This window comes from Adelges cooleyi, unplaced genomic scaffold (assembly GCF_023614345.1).
Source record: "Adelges cooleyi isolate 19-005CV unplaced genomic scaffold, UGA_ACOO_1.1 ACOO_flye_CR_arks_rails_tigmint_CR_PRNA_384, whole genome shotgun sequence".
Taxonomy (NCBI): Eukaryota; Metazoa; Arthropoda; class Insecta; order Hemiptera; family Adelgidae; genus Adelges; species Adelges cooleyi.
The window spans coordinates 200,679-221,702 of NW_026096061.1; the positions used below are offsets into that span (position 1 = coordinate 200,679).

Here is a 21,024-nt window from a genome sequence, read left to right on the forward strand (position 1 = left end):
AAACAACCATTGAGCAACGCTAATAAATTAAGCAAAAGATTAACAGCCGGTTTCACCAACTATTGTTAAATACACTCTTAACACAATGATGGGTAACATTTCATTTAAATTTAACATCTGGTCAAATAAAATAAGTTTTACCATAACATTATTATTGTTAAATTATATTTGTTAAGTTAACAAAACGTTAGTTGGGTTACCAAAGCGGTTACCCCGATTCCCACGTTCTCATTGGTTATTAATATATGTGATAACTGATGAGTGATTGTATTTTTTAATTTGTCAGTTTGTTAATATTTGGCGTTTAATTTTACTTTCTTTTAACGTTTCGGTTTATGTAAATAATGTATAAATAATTGTTTAACACATTGTTTAGATGGTCTATACCTTTTTAAAAATTGTTGGTCATTAAAATTTTCTATTTTAAAGGCCTAAAAAAAAGTAGGTAGTGATAAGAATTATTTCCAGTGATATATTCAGGACAGGCAAGACATAATAATATTATTTAAATTACAAAATACAATAAATTATGATATTTGAACCTATAATGCAAGTCTGTGCTGTTCATTTTTACCTAATCTACCTACATAAAATAACTTCTGCTTACCTAATAAAGGGTTATGGATATTGTCTTTTCTTTTGTTTTCTAAATACTCAATATAAAGAAATTCCTTATCAAATGAGTAATTCATTATTATAAATTACTAGTATAGGTACTCAGTCAACAAAAATTACAAAACAATATCTGAACTATAATAATATATATATCATATATAAGTAGGTACTACAATACATTTTAACATGCCGATTAACTTTTTAACAAGTCGATTTCGGGTGATCAATTTAACAATGTGTTAAGTTTAACAAATCTCGATGAAACCCAATTTTCACTAACCAATTATTAAATATAATTAACAATAAGTTAAATTCTTAACAAATGTCGGTGAAACCGGCTGAATGTTTAACAAAAGTTAGTTTATAGTAAATAATTTACTAATGGATTACGACAAGTTCGGTGCAACTGGACAATAATGAAATCACTTTGATGATATGCTGTTTGATTCAAACTAACAAACAATCGCTACGCTGAAAATCCATAAACGATAAGATAATAATATACTTGAAACGTTTGATCTAAGTGCCAAAAAATTCAAAGAAACAGGTCTAGAAACAATTATTCTCAATGCAGCGCACTCTTATCTGAGTTGGTCTGACTTTTAGTTGTAGTTTAAAAGCCAGCTGGTTTTTTTCATTTCCCGCAAATCTGTTTTTTGGCACCTGGATCACTTTGCCCCGAAACTATTGCATGTTTATTTAGATTTCAATTCAATTGGATGTCAGTACAATCAATTTGTATAAACGCAAGTTGTTGCTTTGGTGATATTATAATTTGTCTTGGACTGTTTGAAGGCGCTTAAAAAAATTGTTTAACCATTGTATTTCATATTATGACTATTTGGAAAAAAATAAAGTTGTGCAGTGCACTCAATAGAAGCAGAGGCTGTGTTTTTAGCAGCACAGCAGTCGGACACACAATTTTTAGTACCTTTAAAAGTACATACAAATAGAGTTGATTACCCACATCTATCCTTGCAAAAAATTATATTTGTTCGCCAATTAATATAACAGTATGGGTTATACTTAGAGTATATCAAATAAGACAATAATTGATTTACCCTAATATTGGTAAGCGTCAAGAACAAAATGGTAAAAAAAAAATGGCTCGTTTTTCACCCTTAACTGTAATTTCATACTTAACGCTTTAATTTGTCATTTTGTTATAAAACTATTATTACGCAACCGTCCGGCGCGGTTAGTTTCAACAGAAAATTAATATAACTCATCAATTTTCTTTTGAATACTTGAGTAGCTAATAAAATTAATGTTGTTTGGTTTCGTCGAAAATTTCCCTGAATGTCATGTTTGACAAAAATCTATGTTTTCTTATTGAATTTCTGTTGACGACAGAAAACACAGAGTTAGTTATTTTATGAAATTAACGTTTAACAAGAAAAGTAAAAACTATATTGTACAGAATAATCGAATAAAAGTTGAATAATATATATTTGTATTTTCTCGAGTCGTAGAGAAAAGCTACCGTTTCCGTTAAACTGAATATTTATAGAATAGCCTCGGGCGTGATTCCTTATCGAGAAATGTTAAAGCCTTTGAACTGTAAGCAAGCATCGAAAGTTTTTAACTTGGGTAGGGTTTGGAAACCTTTGTACAAGTATCAAACACAAACCAATTTACCCACCGGGCAGGATCCTTCAGATTCACCACTAAACTACACCTACATGGGCTTATAATTAGTTAAGAGATATGAGAGACTATGAAGTGCCAGATTTTATTCGTTACTTCATAAACAATATTGGGAAACTTATCCTTATATAATATAAGCTGTCTTACTTAAAAACTATGTGCATGTTTAATAAAAAAATTGATAAAAAGTCAAATATTACGTTATTGTTTGTTGTTATTGACACACTTATTCACAACAGTGTAGTATGAACTGCATCCAAGTTCCTAAACGTTGCACCACTATTGTGTATGATAAACGGTTGTTCCCCTCGCTATCGGTTAAGTTAGGTTAGGTTAGGTTAGGTTTGGTTAGGTTAGGTTAGGTTAGATTCGGTTAGGTTTGGTTAGGTTAGGTTAGGTTAGGCTTCAGGAGCTTCTCGAGAAGTATTTAATTTTTCTACCGTGAGCGAATCCTAATTGCATTTAAGCACAGTATTTCTTGGAACATTATTAACGGTCTATATAGATTGAAATATATTACAAGCTTTCACGATTATCACGAGCTTCGACAAAATAGTCAAAACCTATAAAGCAAGCGTGACGTTCGTATGCAAAGTATATATAAGGGGTTTTTCCAAATGATGACGATGTGATTTTTCCCCCTTTAAAATTTACTGCGAAATGTCAACTTATATTCGCTTTATTCCAATTGTTGCACGGATTCGTTTTGTTTTCAACGCGACAAATCGAAAGACGGATGATGGCCAACACCGTGGATTACAAAAACCATTTATCTTGACTTCTTCAACATCGATACAAATTCATCGTGTCAAGTCGTGCGGTTAGGTATAGTTTTTTTTTTTATTATTCTTCTACAGCTCCACCGCAGGCCATCACCTCGCCATTCTTAAGCACACACGAACAAACGAAAAATACCAACACAGTCTTAGTGTCAGTTTTTGTGCACACTTTTTTTTAAATACTACCGACCATGACCTGCTGTTGTTGATACTACTTTTCGTGCAATCAACATTGTGTGTTTTGGCCGTGAGTTGCACACATATAAAATGTAAAACGTGTTTAAGGTGTCACGACCAATAACATATGACACCGGCTTGTACAAGTGTAATATAACACTTTGTGAATGTCTTAATTCTAAGCATATATATTAATGTACATTATATTAGTGTGTTATATAATTCTCCAATAAAATTTTTTTTTTAATGATGAAATACAATATTTACTACTGTAAATAAGGCAAACGCCTATATAAAAAAAAATTAATTTGCATATTATAAAATATCAAATGTATACAAACTACTAATTGAACACGAACGTCGCTCGCTTACTTATTGAACTGGTTTAGATACTATTTTGAAACACTCGACGGCGCGGACAGCTTACAAATACAAGTACAAAAAACCAACTTACTATGTTAAGTAAATTTAGGGCCCACGGTGGACTTTATGTTATAGTTGTATGTGCTAAAATACGGAACAAAATAAACCAAAAAACCACAAATAAAAATGTAATATCTAATAATTGATTCTTCACTTTGAACAGTCTCATATCTTGCACTACAAGAACCTTTCTAATTATACAAATCACGTATTTAAGAAGCTAAAAATAAAATTCTAGCGATAATAAAACTGGGAAATTAAGTAAAGATGTATTACATGTGTAATATGTAATAGAATTTATACGCTGTGCATGAAACATAACAGGTACAATTAAATTAATAGATTTTCGCAAAACAAGCAGGCTTTTAGAACAAACAAAAGCCAATATGATCTACATAGATAACATCGAATCATGAATGGGTACAAAAAAAAAAAACGCTGATTACACCAAAGGCTGTCATCGATATTACAACAGCATACTAATATACTTTGACTTGTATGAAACATATATTAATCACTGTGCTTCTCTAAAAAATACCATTAATATGGGGTACCAGGTATTATATATTATTACATCAATTATTTTCTTTAATATTAAATAACGCGAAGAGAAACTGGAGCTGTAAAACCCACTCCGATTTATGACGACTTCCGTGGGGTATAGAAATGTAACAAAATTGTAGTAAATTTCTTGATGATTAAATGACAAAAAAATATGGAAAATGATTATTTAAAAGTCAATAAAATGTTGAATTAATACGACAACACAAACAATATAAACTTAATAATTTAATTTAAAAATAATTCAAATTATATTTTAGAATAAAATATGTGACATACTTGATACATGGAAACGCTTGAAGAGATTTCTACTTGAATGTTAAATTGCCATCAGTCCACCAGATCGCTATCGTCGGGGTTCAGGAGGACAACGCCCTCGGGCGACTTGTAAAACTCAAACGATAACAGCTGAATTACATTGCCTCGACAAAATTGTGTAGAGATGGTACTTTTGCCAATAAAGGATTTAAAAAAAAAAAAAAAAAATAAACAAGTATATGATTCAGGATTTCTGCATAGATAGATACGATAATTGTGTAACATATCGACCGCCGAGGGTTTCCTACTTGCAATACATACTTACCCACGAGGCGGTTTAGCTTTTACTGTGACTCTGGAAGTTAATCATAGAAAGTTTATATGATTTTCATGGCGATTTACTCGATAGATATTTTTAGGCCGAGACACGTGTGTGGCTGGGAAGGGAAGAAGTACGCGCACATTTGTAAGGACAACGACCGCGAAAACACATAATCGCTTGGATCACAAATCGTTTGGCAGTGCTCGCTATATTAAAGTGATTGGAGAATAGTATAGCCTGTGATATAGATTAAGTACGTACTGGACCAATGTATTACTTTCTAGATATTTGTTTGGGTTATTTTAAATGTATATCAAAATGCCTCATAGTCATAACTCATATAAAACATATCAAGAGCTAGAGAATAAGGAAAGCTTAGACGAAAAATATTTGTCTTAATATTTTACAACTATTTTTTTTTGCTATTTGAAAAAATATCAAAACATTAAAATATTGTCACACTTTAAAATATATATTAATAGAAACATCTAATCCATCTAAATCAGCTCTCACCGATTAAGTGTAAAATTTAACTGTGTATTATTTTAAACCTAACCTAATCCAACCTAACCAAACCTAACCAAACCTTACCTAACCTAACCTAACCTAACCTGACCTAACCGGCCTAAACTAACCTAACCTAACCTTTTCTATGATTTTAGTATTGTTGAGCTGTACTTAATTTTCAAGTTAAACAACACAACAAACGAATGTTTACTGCCGGTGTATACACTGGCAATTGGTTAATGATGCTAGTGGCTGGTCAATGGAAGAGGAGTCCGCGTACCGAACCACTCTACTCTGAATCGGCTTATGATTAAATGATACCGAGACGCAAAAAATTACATTCCGAATTCCGTTCTTGCCGTCAACGGTATAATACATTGAACAAAAAGACAGAAAAAAATCCGGATTTGCAAGATTTCCGTCGCGCAGTAATAGCATTGGTAGCTATAACACCGTGCCGAGGCACACAGACTCACGGTGGACTCTTGACGTTCCTCCTTTAAGCAAAATATTGCATACTTGGAAATCCCCAAAGTAGCTATCATACATAGCACACACACACACACACATGCTGTATAAGTTCGAAAATCCAGATCGCAATTTGACTTACAGAAAAAAAAATATTATTAGGTATTATTATTCAGAAAAAATTCCGCACTACTGCGTTGCATTTGCTCGGAGTCGTTGACTTTAAAACTAGTATGCAAATTCGCATTCGATAAACCGATGAATACATTTACTCTACTATGTGTACCAGCTGTTGTCACAATAAAATCATTTACCTTACCTGCCATTGTACCCGCCACTAGGTACAACACAAATTCCCCGGTTCGGTTAGGTAGGTAAGAAAAATAGAAGCTTCCATCAATGGCACCGAGAAGAAACCCAATTCCGAACAATTTAAACGGGTGGTTCATTTATTTTCCCGATCCCTGCAATCAACTAAACGACAGACGATCGCTGTTTACCAGGTCTGTAGCTGTATTAATCGTCCGACAATTAATATGGAATATATTTTATAAGACTTTTACTCGTGAAACGAGTACAACAAATATATATTTCATTTACGCTTTGAAGGCAGGTCAATCCAAATGAATTAATTAGTTAATATCTATCAATCTAACAATGGATTTTTCACTTTGAGTAGTCTCGTATCTTGCACTACAGGAACCTTTCTAATTATACGAATCACATATTTAAAAAGCTAAAAATAAAATTCTAGCGATAATAAAACTGGGAAATTAAGTAAAGATGTATTACATGTGTAATATGCAATAGAATTTATACGCTGTGCATGAAACATAACAGGTACAATTAAATTAATAGATTTTCACAAAACAAGCAGGCTTTTAGAACAAACAAAAGCCAATATGATCTACATAGATAACACCGAATCATGATTGGGTACAAAAAAAAAACGCTGATTACACCAAAGGCTGTCATCGATATTACAGCAGCATACTAATATACTTTGACTTTTATGAAACATATATTAATCACTGTGCTTCTCTAAAAAATACCATTAATATGGGGTACCAAGTATTATATATTATTACATCAATTATTTTCTATAATATTAAATAACGCAAAGAGAAACTGGAGCTATAAAATCCACTCCGATTTATGATGACTTCCGTGGGGTACAGAAATGTAACAAAATTGTAGTAAATTTATTGATGATTAAATGACAGTAAATGGAAAATGATTATTTTTTAAAACAATTAAAATGATATTCTAGAATAAAATACGTGAAATCACAAAATACCTACCAACATAAACAACATGCCACTGAACATTTATAAAATAATAAAACAGCATTGCGTTTCCAATGATTTCAGATCTTAACCTTCAAAAATAATCAGCAGCTCACAAATCACGATAATAAAGCTCCATGTAAGTATTAGATATACTAGTTATTATGGTCAGTGTTTATTTTTTTTAATTAACAGTAAATGCGCAATCATGTATAAAAACGCATAACCGTGTTTGGCGTGTGAATTTCTTAACTAGTTCACTTTTTTTTCTATACTCCCATAACGATAAAATAGTTCTTGTACTAATAAAGTTAGCTCTGCTGACATAGGCGTTACCAGTTTAACACAAACATTAGTGAGCCACATAAAAGGAAGGGTTTTTTGAATTTGTACATAGTTGAATGCAAAAGATACGCGAATTGTCATGTGTTTTACTCATCAATGTCGTTAACTATTATTTTAAAATTGTTTAAAACAATATCTACTAATATAATACATATAACAAAAGGTTTTTTGTTATAAAATAGAGTATAATGGTTTTGAAGAGTAGGGGGAGACAGTTCTAAATAATCTTATAGTTTCTTTCATAGTGATTTTCCATGCTATCATCATTCGTCTATCAATCATAACCTATATACAGCCAACGTTTATTAAACGTGATGACTAAAGATGTGATTTATGTTGTGTCACTACTAAATTTGGTCCATGTCGGATTCACTTTTAATTTGTGGCCGTAAGAAATTCTTATTTATTATGTGTGTATATATATACAGATAATAAATACATAGAGAAAAAAATAAAGAGAGACCGTACGGATGTAGGATACACTACTTCCTATTAATCTCAACCTAACTTAACAGGAAAACATTGGTGTTATGTACAGAAAACTTATAATATATCAAAAAAATAAACACAAATATATTTGCACGTGTAGCATAATACATATATTTGATTTAATGTAGTAAAATGTCCATTTTATGGTTATGAAATCCTAAAAAAAACGGTTTTTTTTTTTTGCTTTTTAGTGTAAGCCAACGCAACTCATGTCGCCTAGAATATTGTTATACGCCGTAGTGTGTGCTCAGGTCGATAAATATCAATCAAGGATGTTTTTGCGGAACGGTTTTAAATTAAAATATATCACTTGGAATGCACGAGAAATATCTCTTGAAAAAAAAAAAAAAAATGAAAAGAAAGTCCACAGTCCGCACAAGAGCGATAGAACCATAAATTTGAATAGTTTCATGATGCTCCAAACTAGCCTGTCTTTTGACGTTTATTATTGTTATTTGCGGTCCCCGAGGGAGATGACCAGGATAGGGTTTTTCAAGATACGAACTTTGCCTATTTTCTCTACTTCTCCTGTCCGGGTTCCCAAAATCCATTTAGCCCACATAGCTATACACAATAATATATTATGTATAAAAAAATTATTTAAGAGTGGAGGACTATCAGATTCGAACCCATTATTGTGTACTTAAAGCGTAGGGCCCCCCCTATGAATAAGCATAACATATGTACATCAACTCTATAGAATTCAGTCAAATAGGATTTCCATTTTTGGTATTTAAAGTTAGAAGTCCTCGCGTTGTAGACTAGACAAAGTAAAAGGGTCCTTGACGGTGTTCTATAAGGAATCTAATTTCCCATAATATCCCTAAATGGGAAAGGAAAATAAGAAGGCGACTTACTGTATTCCGAAAATAAGTCCTAAAGTCAGGTAATCTTCTGCAGAACAACTATTGAGCGCCCCTTTGGGGAATATTCCTGTATAGAAATCTTCAGGGATGCCACTAGGATTCTCGTTGCTATTAGGATTTAAAAAAAAAAATAATAGAATAAATACGATAAAACACTATTAACTAATTTTCAAGCATCTTTCTTGGGTTGTCTTGGGTTATTCACGTCATATAACCTAACCTACCGGGGTTATCCGAAATAATTCACGTTATAGTAGGTAATTTTGAAAGTAAATACGTATTGTTTGCGCATTATATTAACTTTAAACGTGTCAAGAAAAAAAAACACCTTAATATAAATCGTTTTATTACCGTACGACCCAACAGAGTGAATTGATTGATTGCTCGAACATGGACGTTAACACGTGGTAGGAGTTGTTAACCAAAATGGTTTTTATTCATGGTTTTTTTGTTTAACCCAAACAAAAAAAGAAGGTAAGTTTACTACTTCGTGTAAGCTGCATCTGATTAAATTTCAAATTACCTATGAAAAAATAATACTTATTTAAACGACGCAAAGCGACCCAGTGAACATATTACTACACTAGGCGACTGCTTAATGTTTTAAAGCATTAGGGCCGTGCGTGAGGCGGGTACACCTATATCATTTAAAATATACATAGTATTATTTTATCTAAGTACTCGCGTGCTTACAAGCAGCAGTAATCAATAAATATGTGTATTTGGAAATAGATGTACGTGGGAACAAATAATAAATTACACAATCGATTAAAAATACTCGCAGCCGGTTTCGCCAACATTTGTTAAGAATTTAACTAATTTTTAATTATATTTAACAACTAGTCATTGAAAATTGGATTTCATCGAGATTTGTTTGCCTTAACACATTGTTAAATTAATCATCCGAAATCGGCTTGTGAAAAAGTTAATCGGCATGTTAAAATGTATTGTAGTACCTACTTATGTATAATATTTATATTATTATAGTGTAGATATTGTTTTGTAATTTTTGTTGACTGAGTATACTAGTAATATATAATAATGAATTACACACATTAGATGAGGAACTTCTTTGTATTGAGTATTTAGAGAACAATAGAAATGACAATTTTGATAAATCTTTATTAGGTAAGTTATTTTATGTAGATTAGGTAAAAAGGAATGCCACAGACTTGTATTATATAGGTTCAAATATCATAATTTATTGTATTTTGTAATGTAGATAATATTATTATATCTTGCATGTCTTGAGTATAACAATGGGAATAATTCTTATCAAAAATTATTTTAATGACCTTGATGACAAACCATTTTTAGAAAGGTATACACTATCTAAACAATGTGTTAAACAATTATATGTACATTATTTATATAAACCGAAAAGTTAAAAGAAAGTAAAAATAAATTCCAAAATATAATAACAAACAGACAAATTAAATAATACAATCACTTATCAGTTATCACATATCTTAATAACCAATGAGAACGTTGGAATCGAGGTGGTAACCGCATTGGTAACCCAACTAACGTTTTGTTAACTTTACGAATAAAATTTAACAATAATAACGTTATGGTGAAACTTATTTCATTTAACTAGATGTTAAATTTAAACGAATTGTTAACTAACATTGTGTTAAGAGTGTATTTAACAATAGTAGGTGAAACCGGCTGTCGGAATCTCTAGTTAAACATCCGTAAAAATCATTTACTTTATCCCGACCATTACCCTGTTAGAAAACAACAAACGAGTAGACATTTTCTATGTGTTAAAATACCCTGAAGCACGATCAAATTAAGTACAACGTACGTTTACAATCGAGGGTATGGCCAATCGCGAACAGATGTCACGGCCACCTCTATAGCTGGAACAAACGAATTCTGATCTATTAAAAATAAATGTAAATAATATAATATATCAAAGTCAATCTGACCGTATTGTCAAAAAACAATATGTAAAATATGTCAACACGGTCAAGGGCAAGGTATAGTACTGGTTTGAATTGGAGCGGCATTGGTGGTTTGTAGGGAGTTAATATATTTCAAAGTAATAAAGTAACTTTCACCTGTATGTGAAAATGGTAACCACACAACTAAAGTAACTTTGCAGAAACAATACTGACACTGATGTCAAATTTTAAATATATTTTATAGAAAGAAGTATAGTAAGTAAGTAATAAATTATATTGGCCAACCGAACTATTTTGAATCGAGGAATTGACTAAATAATAAAAGGCGTTTGTTAAAAAAAAAAAAAACTTGGATAAGGTACAATTTTTGGAAATTTGTTTAATTGAAAAGGACTAGTGGAAAACGTTAAATGTGTTGTAATTTTTGCCCTCCTTATGTTGATAGTATAAGTGGATACAATATTGTTCAATATTAACACCTTGCAATTGCAGATTAGGTATTTTTTTTTCCATTGACGTTTAAAATCATTATATTTTAAAATTATGCCATCTTTTATTTTATAACAATATTAAGATAACCGTGCTAGATTAAAAAATACATTTTGAGAGTACACTCTATATTTTATTAATTTCTCAACAATAACGATTACCAACTGCTTGCTGTTATTGATAGACATGTCTCCACAAGCTATTAATCATTGGACATGGTTAAGAGTCACGATTCAAAATACAATATTTTTATGTCTGCGGTGATATGAGTTTTGATATTGTAACAAAGCTCAATCATTAATATTGTCCACAGAGCAAGTACTGAAATTTATTGGAGAATTGTCAAAACAGAGGACGGATTTAGACATCCGTTTGCAAAAAATTGTGAAAAAGGTAAAGCTCATCTTTGCAATTATGGTATCTATTTAGCTAGTAGACTGAAACAAATTTTTCTTTATAACGAGAAAAAACTGACTTTTCTGATTATTTTAAATATCAGAAAAATTACAAAGGCACAATCACAGACATGACCTTTGTAACAAAATAACAAACCGATAAGCGAAGGCTAAATGTTGAATGAACTCGCGATCCTTTGACCTCTGTCACATTATCAAGAACGATCAAAACGTTATTAATAGACGTGTATGAAAATATGAATTTTCTGTTCGGACATATTTTCCCGGATTCCAACTTAAATCGTTTATACGACTGAACAAACGTTGGTGTCCACAAGCGGTTGCACTACTGTGTGTATAGCAGAGAAGGTGCTTAAAAGTACGCAGTGTTGTAAAATATGAGCTAAAACTTTAGTGCAATAGCCACTTGTGTGACTCGTCAAATACATTGATAACACTAGATTGGATAAACAAAACAAACTTGTCGATCAGACATAATATCAGACCGTTTCGCCAACACTAATGGCGTTAGTGGCGTCGATTGCACTTGGATCGGAGCACTTGAAAACATTGAATGTAATAATATGTAAATCATCGTCTGACTGAAAACAAACCTAGGCGTGCAACGTGTAGGCATTAAAAATGGTACATTTATTAAGTAATAACGAGTTTGTGTACTGCAGGTAGGCGAAGCATTAATATACACGGTGTTCCAAAAATAATGGGGGGGGGGGGGGGTTTCAAACGGCTGTAGGTCGTGAAGTATTGGACCTACAGCGCTCTGGTGTCGGAGACATCCGGTGGCAGTCATTCCATCTAACCTAACCTAACCTAACCTAACCTAGCCTAACCTAACCTAACCTAACCTAACCTAACCTAACCTAGCCTTTGCGTTTCGGGGGAACCTAACCTAACATAACCTAACCTAACCTAACCTGACCTACCAGAGCGTTGTAGGTTTGAATACTTCACATCCTACAGCCGTTTGAAACCCCACCAGCATTTTTGATGCACCCTGTATAATATTATTTATTATATTCGTTGTGTAATATTATAATACTATATTATGTTATAAGCCCTCCGATTGTACGGTGAACAAACAAATACTGTGCACAGATCGGATTGTTTTTCTTAGATAACGGGCCACTAGACAAACACTAGCATCGCTTTTTTTTTTTTTTTTTAAAGATAAAATTACATTGCAGTCGACGACGACGGTGCTAACAACACCCGCATGTACAATAATAATTATAGAGCCAAAATCGTCCGGGTCTAATTATGATTAAAATGAGTGTATGTTTTATTATAAGCCATCTTATGAGAACCGAGAAGGGAGGAACACCTTCTTGTCTGCTACCAAAACCGAGCCTAACGTTAGATATACCGGACAACATTTTTGAAGCTCTTAGCCCATCTAATGTATTCTTCAAGATTGATTAATATTATGTATAATTCCATTAAAACTCAGCTCCGCATCTAAGCGAATAAAACGAGAATGATTTCTTTGATCATTTAAATGTTTAATACAAGTATGATGCATTTCTATTTTTATTACGTTTTTAGTCTACAAACATCTCTCGAGTTCGTTATTAATTTAAAAGCTGTTATTGATTCAAAGTGAAAGTTTTAATACAGTTTACAGTTCTTTATGAATTTTCAGATGTAATACTTAAGGTCGATACATTATTTACCCCGAATAAACGTTAGAATTACTCATAATATAATATTCCTGAACGACACTATACATATTATATTACTTTTAATAATTAATATTGGACAAAATTCTATTTATACCGAAATCGACTACACTTCAAACACGACAACTACATTTTTTATAAGGTTTTAATGCCTGCAACGTACATAAACTCTGTACAAAAATGTTAACATCGAAGATTGTATAAGATTTAAGATAACCGACGTAGGTATATATTTTTTTGTTATTTAAATATATTATAACGTTTGTACTTTCATTTATCAACAATCAAGTAACAGATAAACGAATTGTTTAAAAACAGTTTCAACATTAAAAGTGCCCAAATCGACAGCAGCGTAGAAGAGGAACAATGACAAGCGCAACAAAGAGGTTTGCAAAACGCCGAGCCATTACTGTAGTCCCGAGGAAACTCAAGGACTTTGGTTATTATACTGTTTCTAGAAAGGAAGACGAGCGCCGGTTAAACAAGAAAGAAACACAAGGTATAAATCGAACCTAGGGGAATTCGGTATTGTTACTTTCGCAAGCTCTGAAAGGGTTGGCCTTGTCCGGGGTTCGTATAACCGGGTCCGTGGGAGTTTATAAGAGATATCCTCCACTCGGATACATGCAAACGGTTGATGACCTAATCCACGGTTTACTTAAGGAGTAATCAGACTACACCCAAACAATAGCTTGTAAAACACAAAACTGCAATAACGTTTGAATGTATACATGCAATTCGTGTACACTATTTTATCCGTTCCGACTGCTTTGTTTATGTCTAAAACACTAAACACTAGGTTTGAAAATAAGTATACTCTACGACGGTTTCATTATTAATTCATATTGTTATGTAATTAAACTAAATAAATATAGATATCGGTAAATAATAAACATTTTAGATATCAATTTATTCCAACATTAAAATATTATGTTTCAATACAAGGTTAAACGCTAATTTCATACAAAAAAAAATACCCAGCGGCCGTCGCGCAGTTATGAAATTGAAATATGATTGATTGTTCTATAATAACTTTACACATATATTTGTATATAAAACTATTGGTAAAGCTGGTCAATAAAATACTTTTGAGTGGAACAATAATACCATTCGCTAGCTATTTAATTAAATTTAATACATTCGAATCATAATTATTGGTGAGACATATAGTAAAGCATACATATGTGAGAAAACCCTCTATGTAGCATTTTATATTTAAATGTAATAATTTGTATTGTCTTATGAACGAAGCTAGGTGGCTAACCATTTGTTGTCAAAAAATAAAATACATTCAGCCGGTTTCACCAACTATTGTTAAATACACTCTTAACACAATGTTAGTTAACAATTCGTTTAAATTTAACATCTGGTTAAATGAAATAAGTTTCACCATAACATTATTATTGTTAAATTCTGTTTGTTAAGTTAACAAAACGTTAGTTGGGTTACCAATGCGGTTACCACCTCGATTCCAACGTTATCATTGGTTATTAAGATAATATGTGATAACTGATAAGTGATTGTATTATTTAATTTGTCTGTTTGTTATTATTTGGCATTTAATTTTACTTTCTTTTAACTTTTCAGTTTGTATAAATAATGTATATATAATTGTTTAACACATTGTTTAGATAGTCTATACCTTTCTAGAAATTGTTGGTCATTAAAATGTTCTATTTTGAAGGCCTAAAAAAAAGTAGGTAGTGATAAGAATTATTTCCATTGTTACATTCAGGACAGGCAAGACATAATAATAGTATTTAAATTACAAAATACAATAAATTATGATAGTTGAACCTATAATGCAAGTCTGTGCCGTTGCTTTTTACCTAATCTACCTACATAAAATAACTTCTGCTTACCTAATAAAGAGTTATCGAAGTTGTCATTTCTATTGTTTCCCTATAAACTCAATATAAAGAAATTCCTCATCTAATGTGTAATTCATTATTATATATTATTACTAGTATACTCAGTCAACAAAAATTATAAAACAATTTCTGAACTATAATAATATAAATATTATGTATATGTACTACATTTTTAACATGCCGATTTCGGGTGATTAATTTAACAATGGGTTAAGGCTAACAAATCTTGATGAAACCCAATTTTCACTGACTAGTTGTTAAATATAATTAACAATAAGTTAAATTCTTAACAAATGTTTGTAAAACCGGCTGGTTATAATTTATTTTAGTTTTTTTTTAAATTGTCCGTTACAGGTGTACTGGCTGTAAATTGCAGGATCCAAAATATAATTTATGAACGTTTTGTCGACTCATAAAATATGTATTATGTTATTATAAAGGTAAAATGTTTATTTTAGTATTAAATTATGTAAAACAATATTTGACTAAACGGTCTAGTACTATAAGAGGAGAGTGAAAACTATAACAACACTTGTTGTATGTTTTGATTGGTAAACCCCAAGTGAAATGCGACATTGTTGATGTTTACAGTTTTACCATTAACAGCCACCTATGGGGAATGAATATATTATTTCAACACACATCGACTAAATTACAACGTAAAAAGTGTATACTTTACAATCATAAAAAATATAACAAAACTAATAAATATTTATAATAATTCGACACAATTCTCGAGCACACGTTTTCAATTAGTATTTTAATGAATAATGGTGTTTACGATTAATCTCTGCGAATAACCATAAATTATCTCAATTGTATTAAAATCACAGATAATGGACGTTTGGTTCTTATAAATGATTACAACAACTTATGTGAAATAGTTTTATGCTACTAAACAAATTGTTATCTATCTAATTCGTGATGAAATATTGAGGTCGATTTTTGAAAAAAAATAAAAAAATACTTTCACCAAGAGTGCCAAAAACGTACCAATGTAATTTTTCAAAAACATTTTCTTCTAGTGTTTACAATTTTTCAAGTTGTACCGAAAAAATACTACTTATAAATCAGAAGAAATCAGTATACAAAATAAATAATATGGTATTGAAATACACCAAATCTTACATTTAATCACTCGAGGCCAAATAAATGTTATCTAAGTATATTATTATACGTTAAAAGAGAAACACCCATCCATTCAATCAGCACTCATACACTTTAAGGTAGTAAAACCGTATTATACAATACAGATGCACCTAAAAGTGTAATAATAGAATAGCACTGGTAATAATTAAGACGATGGAAAATTGAAGAGCAGACAAAACCATATGGCCAGTTTTTATTTCCTTTCTGAGCATACTTACTAACAAAATGTTGATATGAATTATAATCTATTATTATGTTCATCGTTAACCCAATAAAAATGGGTGAACAAACGACACTTAGAGTTTTCAAGTTTATTTGTAAGTCGATATTGGTTTATTTATAATTTATATAAGTGTGTACAAAGTAATGTAACCATGTAATGTGATCCGTTTAACGTTAGACACTCGTTTTCCGGGTAAGTAATTACAATTTTATATTTATTTTTAATTTTTAAAACACATTTGTTCGTGTTAATATACAATAATAAAAAAAAAAATTATTACAAATTTAGGACACCAAGTGGATTGCGGTTGAGTAATGTCGAGTAAATTTAATAACATTAAAAGCAAAACCATATTAAAAACTGGCCTAACCGACCAGTCGACATTTTTAGCAAATTATTGCTCTTTTAAAAACATGGATCACCCGGTACAACATTACAAATTAATATACACTACCTTCATGTATGTGCGTGTTAATAACAATTTAAAATTAAATAAACAACAATTATTACAGTTTAGATAGCGTTGTAAATGGAAACGCTACAATTTTCGGTTATAAAATATGCTAATTAATTGTATGCATTAGTTTCGACGATAGCACAAATGGAGTGCTCTAACTTTTATTGACAAAATCGCATTGGCTGGAAACTTTATCGTGCCTAACTAAAGACTGTACTAAATGATATACGCTGTCAATTGCCGTAATACAATGCAGTTTACAGTTTTCGAGTAGTACATCGAATACAAGACGTTCGTGCAATATTGCAAATTACTTTAATTTAACGTTCTCGATGATTGCACGAGCAACATCGCGGTAAAAACATTTTGTGGTCAAATAACGGCTAATCCTGGCCAAGCTTCGAATCGAAATCGGTTAGACAATAGAAAACTCGTAAACGAAAATCAAACCAAACGGCAGTTTTGTGACTTACTGAAATTCGCATGTCTTATTAAATATTAATCCTTTTTTGGCCGCGCCGGACGTGTAATCCTCTTTCGAGAAGGGCCGGCCGTGGACACCGTTAAAACGCGAAAAATATCGTTTCCGGTTGAAACATTTGCGCCGGAAAAAAAAATATAGAAATTTTTGTTTTCCCCAATCCGACACTTAAGCACCGTATTCGGACGTCATGACCATTATTAACCCGTTGATGGTACACTCGCGAATATCCGCACACGGCCGCACTACAATAATAACCGCCGACACTGAGGTAGCGCGCTCGCTTGCCCGTCGCCGGTTGAAGTGCCACCGTCCGTGGCCGACCGTTCGCTGCCGGCCGGCTTCACTACCCAGCGCCGTTCAATCAGCGCGCGCTCGCGGTGGCGGCCGAAAGCTCTGGTCGTCTCCTCCTACTCCAGTGGCAACTCACGCGGCAGAGGTAGGCAAATCTAGTATGTTTCATGTCTGAAACGTTTCATTTTGATGTTTATTGCAAATTAATTATGATTTCACTATTAATCCGTCGAATGTTTTAAAAATAAAATTTGTTGTTTTTTTTAACCCGAATTTAAAATATCCACAACTCCTTGGTTTACTAGACTGACAATTTGAACCACTGTCGTACATTTGCTTTTATTTTCATCTTCTTATCGACAAGTACATTTATCTTAATCTAATAAATTAAATTTTAGTTTAAAGATTTCTTGTCTACTTCAATCTTCATGACATCCGCTACTTGATCTGCGTACGCATTGACTGCTTAAAACCATAATAGCTAATTGCCATTCATGATAAGTGAAAATATTAAATACTACAATAACTATAGGACTTTATCGGGCCAAAAATTAAAAAAAGTCGCCCCTCCCCGTCAAAATCGAGAAAACACCCAAAAAATTTACAAAATTTTCAACTTAAAACTAGGATGCTCTATAACTTTTTTAAAAATTGTCGAAAATGTTCCAAGTTTATATGAATTGTTCTTCAAAAATAGTACTATCGATAAACATTAACAAACCAAACAAATATCATAAACCCTTTCCCTTAGAAGGGATAGAATTTTTTTCTTTATTTCACTTTTTCAAGCAAAATTTTAGACATTTAGATGTGAAAATTAGACCGAAGGTAGACCTAAAATTGAACTATAACATACACAATTTCTCTCCATTTAAAAATGTATTTTGGAAAAAGTGGTCTTATAACAATTGTGCACTAAGCCGTCGTTGTATAAGCTTCGTGGTATTATTTTTAATTTAAATAATTTTGCCTATGAGTAAAAGCCATTTTAGTTCATTTTTCCGTTAAAAACTACCCATTTAACTTAAATCGGACCGATCATCGTATTAAAGCGATTTGACTTCTGAAAACAGATTTTAATTTGTCATGAAGTCTACTCGAGATCCGCCGGAGAGCTTTTTTATAGCTTATTCCTACTGTGTATAAAACGCGTTTGAACATTATATAAAATTCTATAATTTAAAAAAACTTTATTGCCATTATTCATAGTGTTTGAAGTAAAATGAAACATTTCATTTTGATATTTATTTGTATTCATTCCTTCACTATTAATCTGTTGAACTTAAATCCATTGATTGTTTTAAAAGTAAATTTGTTGTTTTTTTTAAACTCGAATTTAAAATATCCACAACTCCTTGGTTTACTAGACTGACAATTTGAACCACTGTCGTACATTTGCTTTTATTTTCATCTTCTTATCGTCAAGTACATTTATCTTAATCTATGAATTTTATTTTAGTTTAAAGATTTCTTGTCTACTTCAATCTTCATAACATCTGCTACCTGATCTGCATACGCATTGACTGCTTCATTTAAGTTGACTTTAATCTTAGAGGCATATCAATTTTTATTTCTACATTCAGTTGTAGGAGGGTAACGGTATCGCCACTTTAAATGTTTACACATTTAACAAGGTTTTCTTAGTGTTTTAAATATTTTCTTTTTTTGTTCTTCCGATCTGTTTTTGAATTTTTCTATTTTATTATTTGGATTTGAAATAGACATAACTTCTTATTTTTTTAACCTAACTGAATCTTCCATTTTCCCTAGTTCAGTAAACAGCTCCTCCGTTGTCACTATTGGTTCTCTGTCTAGTTCTTATTGAATTTCTAATGGTAACCCTACTACAATCATATTTATCCTTGATGAAAATGTCCCGGTTTTCTCAGCTTCCAATCATAATCTTTCTTTCGTTAAAACATAGTCCACCAAGGAACCGCCTAGATATTTGTAATTATAAGCTTTTCTTGCATTAAACCAGCCTTTGTCTGCAAATAATATGAGAAAAGATTTTTTTCATTCATACCAATCCTTAGCGGGCCCATCCATAAAAACTAAGTGGTTCAATCTTCTTAGTAACATTGTTTATCACTTGGTAATATACACCGCAGTAATTTATCTTCTGATAAACCAGCTAACACAAAGTCACCTTCCTCTTTTTTGACAATATGCACTAACCATTTTCTTGCTTTTGTCTTCATGCTTTTTTTTTGTTTGTTTCTACATGAAGGGTAACAATCCAAAACGTTGTATTTCCAAAAATGACAATTTTCAGAAAATCGAGTTTTCTGTTTCGACCACAATTTAAATAAATGTTTAAAAACTATGAACTTTATGGATGTAAAATGGCGAAAGGATTCAAGTTTGTAAATAAAATACAATTATTTTCACTTACTTAGGTAGTTTTTTACACTTTTTATTAAGTTTGATGCAAAACGTACTATTTCCGGAAATAGTACAGAAAAACAGATTGGAAATAGCGTAGTTTAATATTGATAAACAGATTTAATTCAAAATTTATTCTATTTAACTATATGTATCTACTAATCATATGTAATAAAATAATATTTTTTTATGTAAAAATTTACAATTTAAACGAAAATAATGACTGTAATATAACACACCGTATACGTTGATATCATACAATTCGAAATGTTATCATTAATAACCAAGTACCTGTTAGTTGAAATTGAACAGGTTTTTTTTTTTTAAGTAACCAGCAAATGTATATAATAAAACCTCTTTAAAAAAATATACAGATTTCAGTCAACTGATTTAATAATTTGCTTTAAAATTAAAGGCTACCAAACAAAAGAAGACAATAGGAAAATAGCACGTTTTGTTGTAGGAGATAACATTATTATATATTGATACTAAAGGAAATAGCACATTTTGAACCAACAACAAAAAAAAAACATATTAAATAATTTGTTTCGAGTTCTATTCAATATTTTATTTTCCTTAGGCTAATAATTATATTTTCTTTGTTGACATAATTAAAAAAAAAATGTATTGCCACTGTTCATAGTGTTTGAAGTCTGAAATATTTCATTATAATATTTATTTTTATTAATCATTTCACTATTATTCCATCGATTGTTTTAAAAGTAAATTTGTATTTTTTTTAAACTTGAATTTAAAATATCTACAACTCTTCGGTTTACTAAACTGACATAGCGCTAGCTTTTAAATCCTTTGTTTCTACGCTATACAAATGGAATAGAATAATAAAAGTGCCAATTCCTCGTTTAGTTTACAATAAGAAGAATCAATGTCTAACTCAATTTATTCAAATTTGGCAGTACAACGTTTTGGATT

The 21,024-nt window shown here is 31.3% G+C and overlaps 1 protein-coding gene across 2 annotated transcripts in view; it reads right to left on the reverse strand.

The window, feature by feature from the left end:
- Window positions 1-17,743, reverse strand: part of LOC126841478 (high affinity cAMP-specific and IBMX-insensitive 3',5'-cyclic phosphodiesterase 8) — a 64,863-nt gene extending 47,120 nt beyond the window's left edge. The window contains exon 1 of one of the 2 annotated variants that reach the window (XM_050577975.1): window positions 17,405-17,743. The gene's annotated coding sequence lies outside the window, so the exon portion shown is untranslated. The remainder of the gene's footprint in view (window positions 1-17,404) is intronic. The other variant, XM_050577976.1, reaches the window with a different exon arrangement.
- Window positions 17,744-21,024: the final 3,281 nt, after the last annotated feature.